We start from the raw sequence: 10,209 nt of genomic DNA on the forward strand, positions 1-10,209 counted from the left end.
GACAGTCTGCGGCTGAGGGGCGGCTCAGGTCTGCCGTGGACGGGCCGCGCCTGTGCTGGGCTTTGCGAGCTGCCCTCCTCCTCCTTCTCCTCCCCCTCCCCCTCCTCCTCCTCCCCAGGACAGTGCGGGCCGTGTTTTCTTCAGCTGCGGCGACGGGGCTTCGGAGGAAGCTGTGCTGCTGCTCTGTGCTAAGCTCGTGACCCGCCCGCAGCTGCCCGGGTTCTGGAGCAGCCCCGCCTCCAGGCCGCAGTGGGTTTGTGGGACGGGGCGTCCGTGTGCCCTGGGCCCGGGAGAGCGCCCGGGTGGGGTGCCTGCTGGCAAATCGCATTTCAGTGGCAGGTCCACTGTTACTGCCGGGCACGCGGGCTGGTCTCTCAGTCATGCAAACCCAACCCTTGCCTTCGGCTAACACCCCAGAGAGGCCTGCTGGCTGTTTGGGGGTTCAGAGCACATGCCGTTGGGTGCCCAGCTTTCAGAATCTGCCTTAGCAGACAGGCTGCCTTCCTGCTGGCTGGACGCTGGATAGTGCTGTGTGGAGGCTCGGAGCCAGGTTCTGCAGTGACACAGCTGAGTGTCGACATGGATCATGGATCTCACCGGTCTGGGTTCTGGTGGAACAAGGACGGACATAGTGTTACCTGGAGAGATAATTACAGGGCGGCCTCCAACTCCGGAGGCCCGCATTGTGCAATGACCTGCGCGTAGCCTGCACCACCTGGAGGCCGTGGCGGCCCAAGACAGGCCGTGTCAGGCCGTGAGTCGTGTCCTTTGCAGGTAAACAAAGCGCCAGAGGCATCTGCGTCCCTGCTGGTGGGCAGGGCGCCTGCTCCCCGCCACTGCCTGCCCTGGAGCCGGAGCCGAGCGCCGGGGGTCGCTGGCTGCAGCTGCTCGGCGCCTGGGGTTCTGGGCAGGAAGACACGGTGTCTCACACGGGCTTGATGCTCACGCAGGCCCAGGCGCTCGGTCCAGGGCAGGGGTGGGAACCCTTATTCTGCCAGGGGCCGTTGCCTATTTGTAATGTCATTCAAGAGCCATACAAAATTATCAACTTGAAAACGAGCCGGCTATCTTTGGTGGAACACTGAGTTATCTCGCCCCTAATGCCTTGGCAGGGCCTGGCCAAATGATTTTTAGGCCTTAGATGGCCTGCGGGCCGGACGTCCCCCACCCCTGGTCCTGGGAATGGAAAGCTTTGTTAGAGAGGCCACGCCCATCGCCCGGTGGACTGAGTCGCTCGGAACTTGTGCTGTGAGTGCAGCGAACCAGGACAGGACAGGACAGGACATGGACAGTGTGGCTGTGGGAGTTCTCGCAGGTGGACAGAGGGCAGCGGATGCCACGGGCAGAGAATGTTCCGGGCCCGCTCTCTGAAGGGGCAGAGGCCTGGGGCAGCCCCTCTCTCTGAGCTGGGCTTCTGTGTGACCGTCTAGCCTGAACCTTGGCACCAGCCTGGTCAGCTGCCATGTGCCATCAACTGGGCAGCCAGACCTCCCTGTGTGGGCCAGGTCTCAGGTCACCTGTCCACTTAGACAGCCAAGCGGACACTAAGCCAAGGGGACACGGAGACTCAGAACCTTTGTCCTCAGTGTTCGCGCTGTGGGGACCTCGGAGGGGGTGTCCGGTGGCTGGCACGGTGGCTCCCCGTGAGCCCAAGTGCCTGTGCGGACCGGCCAGCGGAGGCTCCCAGCGGGTGAGGCCGTGGGAAGCCCGCACCAGCGTGCAGGGCCTCAGCGCTGCCTGTGCGTGAGCTGAGTGCAGGGTGCACGGCCCTGGGCCCTCCCGTCCTCCTGCCCACCTGCCCGTGGGCTTCTATGGGGAGGGGAGACACGGGCGGGGACAGGCGCCGGAAGGTCACTGTGAAGTCCCTGGGGGGACAGGAGCCTGTGCACAGGATGTGTGACGAGGGTCACCTGGGCTAGAGCTGCTGGACACGTCCTGGGGCCGCCGGGGACTCGGGCCGCCGGGAACCCATGACAAGCAGTCCGTGCTCAGTGCTGGTCAGCGAGGCAGGCACGGGCCGAGCACTTTGGGGTGCAGAGTGGCTCCATTTTCAAGGTACTTGTGTTCGTCTTTGTAGACAAGGTGTGTGCGCCAAACAAGACCTGACACTACCGAGACGGGAAGGGAGGGAGTCCCTCAGCCCCCGCTCTCTGCTGGCTCCCTGTGGGTGAAGGAGAGGCCGCTCCCAAGGTGTGGCCGTGCGAGTTTCCAGCACTGCGCACAGGGCTGTTACGTCTATTTTATTTTAGGGGGAGAGGAAGGGGGAGGGGAGAGAGAGAAGCATTGGTGTGAGAGCAGAACTGCGGCCCGTGGCCTCCTGCACCCCAACACCGGGATCGAACCTGCAGCCCCGCATGTGCCCTGACGGGATCGAACCAGCACCTGTTAGTGCTCGGGACGACGCCCAACCGACTGAGCCCCCGGCCAGGCCGAGCAGGGTTGCCCCCGGGCACTCAGTGTCGTGTGGGGCATGGTTGGCACACGGGGTGCCAAACTGCTTCTGTGTGATGGGCATCCAGGTGTTTTCTCAAGGACGCGCAGTCCACAATGGCGGTTTCATGTGCTGCTGCTCTCGCCGGGGGGAAGGACGTGCCTTCCGGGGATCGCGGTGACCGGGTGAGGCCGAGGCAGGCCGTGAACTGTGGCAGTGGAGGGCGGGGGGAGCTCCCCGAGAGGCCAGTGGAGCTGAGACAGGAACCGCCGTTTACGTCCTCTCGGCGCTTACCTGGCCGGCTGCAGAGTGAGGAGCTGTTTAAGCCACATTCCAGATCCCCCGGGACGGGCGGCCAACGCAGGCGTCTCATCGGGTCAGCATCGCAGGAAGCCCAGCCAGCAAGCACTGTGTGGGCACGCATGCTGTGCGTGCACGTGTGTGTGTGTGTGTGCTGTGTGTATGAGAGTGTTGTGTGCGTGCTGTGAGTGTGTGTGCATGTGTGTGTGCATGCTGTGCGTATGTGTGCGTGCTGTGTGTATGAGAGTGTTGTGTGCGTGCTGTGAGTGTGTGTGTGAGAGAGTGCTGTGCGCACACACACTCCCGAGCCACCTGCTAGAAGGAGCAGCGCCTGCCCTCCGTAAGGGGCTCTGCTGTGTTGGCAGCACCTTATCTGCTTTTTACTGGTTCTTTTGGACCCCTCGGGTCAGGTGAGGGTCAGGTGGGGGTCAGGTGGGGGCAGGGTCTTCATGCCTCTGGCCTCATGTGTCCACAGGAGGCGTTTCAACCAGTCGTTTCCTCGCCTTCCCTCGCCCTTGGCTCCCAGGGGTGAGCGGCAGGACCACGGAGTTGGGGAGGAGGAGTGAGCACGAGGGACTCAGCCTCTTGGTCTGTCCCGGGAGCCGCCTGCCCCCAGGGAGCGTGCCTGCTTGTGTCCAGGTGCCCTGAGCTGGGGTGCCCGCCGGTGTCCGTCCAGCTGGGCCAGCGAGCCTCGAACACCCCCCCTCCCCTCTGCAGCCAGTGTTATAAGCTCAGTCTGGGGATGGATGTACGTGTGTGTGGGGGGGGGGGCGCGTAAATACTCACGTGGGACTAGAAAACCTCCCAGAAGCAGTCGGGAGGAGCAGCAGTGCACAGAGGTTGAACCGTGTGAAATTCTCATATGTGACCCTCCTGACCCACAAAAACACAGTTTCTATGGTCCAACCTCATCTCAGAGACAGGTCACTCGGCGAAAGAAGAGGGTCCCCAGCTGCCCCGGCCCCCAGCGCACAGCGACGACTTCGCCACACGCTTGCAGGTTAGAGCCCCGTGCCCAGGATTCTCTCGTGCGACTTTGTCCGGCGGGAGTTGTGACACAGGCCTGGTTCCTCTCCTCAGGCTCGTCTCTTTAAAATTGGGCGTCTCCCCTGTCCGGGTGCTCAGTGGTTAGAGCGTCAGCCCCCGGACTGAAGGGTCTCAGGTTCCATTCCAGTCAAGGGTGTGCGCCTCGGCTGCAGGCTGATCCCTGCCTCGTCAGGGTGTGGGGGGCAACCCACCGCTGTGTCTCCCTCACATTGACGTTTGGCACGCTCTCTCTCTCTCTCTCTCTCTCTCTCTTTCTCTCTCTCCCTCTCCCCCTCCCTCCCACTCTCTAAAAACCCATGTAAAAAAATATCCTTGAGTGAGGAATGACAAATTAAAAAATAATAGTAACAAATGGGAGTCTTGGCTTGGGTGGTCACAGGTTCCGGGGCATCTATAGTTTTCCTGACCTGGGGCGTCAGACGGGGACTTGGGAACTGAACTCAGTGTGGTCATTCTCCCACGTGAGCAGAGCCACACGGAAACCCCGTGGGACATGGTGCCACACGGGGAGAAGCACACAGTCTCACGCAGTGCGGGACGGCCGTGGCCCGGGGCGACGGAAAGCGTCTGTGGACCCGCCCCCAGGAGAGCAGAACACCGCGCGCCCCTCTGAGGAGCAGGGCGGGGTGCCACGTCTAAATGCGCCTTCTGCCCCGGGCGCTCCTTCGCGGCTGCGTGGCGATCGTGACGTGACGGTGTAAGTCCCTGGGAGTGGATTTCGTGATCAGCGATTACGTAAGCTCCTCTCCCTACGTGCACTCCTCTGACGTCACGGGGTGCGTTCATTGGGAACTGTAGGCGCTTTAATTTGTGGTTTGAATCTTGCTTCGGGTTTTGTGATCCTGCGTATTTTTAGAATGCGTAAATATTTGCTGAGGAGGCCACAGCGTCTTCAGCACGTTCTTTAATTGGAAACTGGTCTTGTTCTGAATCCTGGTAACTTCAAGGAAGAGCCCAAGTGCCCTAGCTCCCTCTCCTGTGCCCGCTGCAGTGGCCCACTTCCCCCCGGGGGGGGCCTCACTCGTGTTTTTATTTTTACTTATATTTTTTAAATACATTTTTATTGATTTCAGAGAGGAAGGGAGAGGGAGAGAGGTAGAAACATCACTAATGAGAGAATCATGGATCCGCTGCTTCCTGCACGCCCCCTACTGGGGATCGAGCCCACAACCCGGCATGTCCCCTTGACCAGGACCTTCTGGCTCTTAGATCTACACTCAACCACTGAGCCACGCCGGCTGGGCTCTCACTTGTGTTTTTATATTTTTATTTTATTTTTTAAAGGATCTTTTTTAGATAGTGCTTTATTTGGGAATGGCTGCAGCATTCTGTTGCTTTTTTTTTCTTTATTGATTAAGGTATTACATATGTGACCTTATCCCCTCATGGCCCCCAACCCCCTCGCTTGTGTTTTTAAATGGCATCCTTAAAAATAAATGAGTGGGGAAAAGGAAAATGTTTCAGTGTGTTTTGAAGTAGATGAAAAGACTTACATCTTGAATTAAGTCTTCTAAAAAAGAACTTTGGCCAAAACCAGTTTGGCTCAATGGATAGAGCGTCGGCCTGCGGACTGAAGGGTCCCAGGTTCGATTGCGGTCAAGGGCATGTACCTGGGTTGCGGGCACATCCCCAGTAGGAGATGTGCAGGAGGCAGCTGATCGATGTTTCTCTCTCATCGATGTTTCTAACTCTCTATCTCTCTCCCTTCCTCTCTGTAAAAAATCAATAAAATATATTTTTTAAAAAAATTTAAAAAAAGAACTTTGCCCCATGTTTTAAAGTTAATTAGCAATATATTGTAATAAATATACAGTCACTTTTCTTGCATATTGCTTTTGTAAAATTATGCTCGGGTGATTGTTTCTTTAATTATGGCTTTTATTCCCAAATTGTTTTGATATTGAGCCTGCGCTTTAACGTATTTTATGTAAATGATGTGACCCAAGAGGACATCACTTACACTCGGCCACAGACACCAGCGAGCGGGAGCCTGCGTGGTGCTGGCTGAGCCGGCGGCTCCCGGCACAGGCCCCCCCCTCCGACGGCAGGCTGACTCCGGGGCGTGTGGCACTGCAGCCGGTCAGATACAAGAGGAGAGACATTAGCTGTAGCCCCACAGCCAACGCGAGAGAGGATCCAGCATGTCACCCGAGAGGTGACTGGGATGAGAGCCGGTCTCGGGCGGGGCTGGATACCAAGTGTGAGCTGGTGTGAACGCCTTTCCCAGGCACCGAGGAGAGAGCGCCAGGAACAGGCGCGAATTGAGTATCAAACATACATCAGTGGTGCCCGGCTGGTGTGGCTCAGTGGTTGTCAGCCCATGACTCCCGGTCAGGACACATGCCCGGCTCCATCCCCAGTAGGACGTGCAGAAGGCAGCCAGCCGATGATGTTCCTCTCTCTCCCTCTCCCCCCCTCTCAAAAATCAATGAAAACATTTTAAAAAGCAGAAGTAAACGTGGGGGCAGGACAGTGACTGTCGGCGAGCGGAGTGAGCAGCGAGGCCACGGCTCCGTTCTGACCATGTGGTTCACCCTGGAGGAGACCTGCAGGACCCTCCCTCTCGGGGGTCACGGCCTGTCCTCTCCGTCGCTGCCTGCCCGTCCAGCTGTGAGCGGAGCGCCCGCTCGGTGTTTACAGAAGCTTTCGAAAGCTCTGTCTCCTCGGGTCATGGACGTCCAGCCGACCGGAACGCAGGCCCCTGTGAGGTGCAGACCCCATGAGGTGCGGGCCCCTGTAAGGTCTGCAGGCCCCTGTAAGGTCTGCAGGCCCCTGGGAGCCGCGGGCCCCGTGAGGTGCAGGCCCCTGTAAGGTCTGCAGGCCCCTGTGAGCCGCAGGCCCCTGTGAGGTCCCCAGGCCCCTGTGAGCTGCGGGGCCTGTGAGCCGCGGGGCCGCCGTGATGCCGCTGCGCCCCTTCGCCGTGCTGGTGGCGGGGTGGTTCCCGTCCTGGGGGAACGCGGGCCTCCCAGCACAGTGTGTGCCTCTCACTCAGCGGCAGAGGTTTCCTGTGAGCTGGCCGAGACCAAAGGAGCAGGGCCACCTCCCTGGGTTCTCGTGTCTTCTCCGTCGGGCCCCCCTTCCTGCTCCCTCCCAGCACTCCCCCCACCCAGCTCCGAGCCGTGTCCTCAGCGTACACTCTGTCCTCAGTACGAGACTTCCTGAGATAAGCAGCCTTTTTATAGCAGCAGCTCCTCTCGCTCTGCGTCCCCGTCCCCGGGGAACTGCGTCGCACATGAGGGGGGAGGCCGCTGGGCCGGGCGCTGGCCCTTCCAGCAAAGCGGCCGTGCGTGGGGGGTGGTTGCTGCGATGCAGGAGGAGCCGTCACGGGTGCGGGTGACATCTCAGGGCCGCAGTGGAGGCTGGCGCTGTGCTCCTGGAAGATGGCTGCTTCTCACCTCTGCCCCACCTGGGGTCCAGGGAGTGCGCAGGCGGGGCGCACGGTGGGGCCCTGGGTAGGGGCACAGACCCTGGGCGGGGGGAGGGGTTTGTTGGCCGCCTTCGCAGGTCACTGTCTTTCATCCCCCCTGGGGCTGGAGAAGGGACTCCTGAGATCTGAGATTGGAGATGAGGCTGTGCCCGGCCATGGCTCCCCAAGCCACAGGGCACTGCGGTGCTGAGCAGACGGGAGCAGCATTGAGGTCGGCCAGTGCCGGCCGGTGACACCTGGCCGGTGAGATCCAAAAACTGCCAAAGGAGAGCGTCCCAGAGCAGCGCCAGGAGCAGGGGAGATGCACAGGTTCCAGCGACACGCGTGCCCACAGGCTGGGGGTGGAGTGAGTGCGGCTGACGTCCGTGAGCCGGTGTGGGCAGGGCTTGGTGTTGGGGATCTTGGTCCCGGCACCACATTTGACTCGGTCCCAGCCCTGAATGTCAGCCCTGGTCTCGTGCCCGTGAGCCTCAGGCCGGGTCTGGTACCGGCACGCGGTGGGCATCCAGCATGGGTTGGACGTGTGAATAAACACGTTCAGAGGAAAATGTCTGGGAGAACAAATTATAACGTTAATGACTCCCAAACCAAGCATTTTCATGGTTTAAGAACACGCAGGTCAGGTCTCCGCAGGAAGATGGTTGACCTGGTGCCTCCGCTGGCACTGGCAGGGGAGAGACGGCTCACCAGGCATTGGTCCGGCCTCTCGCTGTCGCTGAGGGAGGCTCGGGAGCTCGGGTGGCTGGAGGGTGGCCGGGCCACTGAGGGAGGAGGAGCCACAGGCCCAGCTTCCTGGCGCAGTCACTCGCTCGCTTGCCGCGGAAGCCTCTGCGTCGTCCTGGTCAGAGCACGCGGCCTGATTGTGCACCGTCCATCCCCCACCCGCACCGGCGCGCAGACTCCCGAGGGCGCTGGGGGTGCTCGTGCCACGACCTTTCTGCTGGGCAGCACGAGGCCTGCTCTGCGGTGCAGGCTCACTCGATTCCCAGCCCGTCTGTAGGACGCCTGGGACTGGGAACCTTCTCGAAGCTCCGTGAGCCTGCAGAGGGCGGAGCATCCGGCAGCAGAGCACTGACGGCCTTTCACTTAGAGGACGTCGTTGGGTGGTTTTGTTCTGTTTTGATCCTCACCCGACGGTATTTTTCCATCGATTTTTAGAGAGAGTGGGAGAGGGAGAGACAGAGAGAAACATCGACGTGAGAGAGACACATCAATTGGTCGCCTCCTGCATGCTCCTGACCAGGGCTGGAGCCTGCAACCAAGGTACATGCCCTTGACCGGAATTGAACCTGGGACCCTGCATCCAGAGGCTGGTGCTCTATCCATTGAGCCACACGGGCCAGGGCTGGAGAAGGTTTCTGTAGAAGGTGGTTCCTGGGGAGCGTTGTCTGCGCCAGGATGGGACTGTGCAGCTGGCAGCCGTTTGGTGGAAGTTACCGCAGTGCTCCTGCCGCAGCACGCGTCTGAGCTGTAAAGCCAGTGTGTCCCCCATCGGACCTGGCAACACCCTCCGTCCTGCACACGCGTGACCCCAGAGCTGCGGGTGAGCCAGGTCAGCCCTGCCGGGGGGACCGAGCCTGCCTGTCTGGAGTGAAGCTGCCGCCCGGCCCCCGGGAGCACGTCCCCCAGGCCCAGCCCGGGAGCTGGGGCGCGGGTATCCTTGGTCCGTTCCTTCCCGAGTCTAATCTGCTGCTGGAGGTGCGGTCCCTCCCGCGGCTGTGCCGGATGGTGTCCTCCTGATTCTTTCTCTGCGAGGCCGCCCGCCCTGCAGGGACCCGGGGCCCTGCTTCCCGTGCTCTTGTTACCTGGTGCCACCGGCCGGCACCTGCCGGCTGGGACCAGCGTTTCATGGTGATTACTGACCGTCATGACCCAGATCCTGAGCTACGGGAACGGCGTGGGGGTGTTCCCCGCGTCCCTGAACAGGGAGGCGGCCGATTCGGGAGCTCTCCTCCGTCTGGGAGGCCCCTTTTGTCAGAGCTTCTCCCCACAAGGTGTGAGGGGGGCTGTGGGCACAGTCGCTTTCGTCACACAGGGCTGCCCGCGTGGGGCAGGTGCTCTGTGCGAACTTGGCCCGTCACTTTGTCGCTTTAATTTACTCACCACAGTGAGCTGAGCTGTTTCTTTGGTTGAGCTTTTCCTGTAAACAGGCTTTTCTCTTATCTTTGTACGTGAAAAGGAGAGAGTTTTGTGTGTTTTTAAATATGGAACGCGTCACGGATTTGCATGTCACCCCTGTGCAGGGGCCATGCTGATCTTCTCTCACGGTTCCAGCTTTAGTAGGCGTGCTGCGAAGCGAGCGCACAGGGGTGTTAAAAGGGGTGTCCTAACCCAGCACAGCGCAGCTGCTTTCAAATAAAGCACAGACAGCGTTAACTCTCAGCCTCACTAACGATCCCATGTGGCCAGGTTGCCCGCGAGGAGCCATGGACATGACGGTGGTGGCGGCATCGTCCTGTGGCTCTGCCTTGGCGCCAGGCAGATCTGACTGTCACGGTCCCACCTCTGCTGTCAGGAATCCTCGCCGCAGCCTGAGAGGCAGGAAGGAAGGGTGGTCCCTGGGCCGTCCACGGGGGACCCGAGACCCAGGCACCCTCGTCACCAAGTACATCACGCACCGTGCAGGCCTGGGGCTGTGGAGAGAACAAGCGCGACCCAGAGCCGCCTCACAGCCTCCCTTCCCTCACAGCCTCCCTTCCCGGCCGGTAGAGCAGAGGCCTCGTCAGGCCCGGCGCTGAGCGAGAGCGGAGGCCGGGAGCCGGCAGCGGGGGCTGCGATGCGGGGTCAGTGGCCATGCAGGGCCTCACTGAGGCTGACCTTCGCGTAGTGGCTGTGGACTGAGGGAGGGGGTCATGTGGATCCTGGGCGACGGGTTTCAGGCACCAGGAGCCAGCAGGGCCAGGCCCAGGCAGATGCAGGGAGGCCCTGGCCCAGGGCAGGCAGGAGATAAGGAGGACACACAGGCTGGGCACGGGGTCCGGGGCAGCAGGCTGGACATGGGGTG

This window comes from Myotis davidii, unplaced genomic scaffold (genome assembly GCF_000327345.1).
Source record: "Myotis davidii unplaced genomic scaffold, ASM32734v1 scaffold399, whole genome shotgun sequence".
Lineage (NCBI taxonomy): Eukaryota > Metazoa > Chordata > Mammalia > Chiroptera > Vespertilionidae > Myotis > Myotis davidii.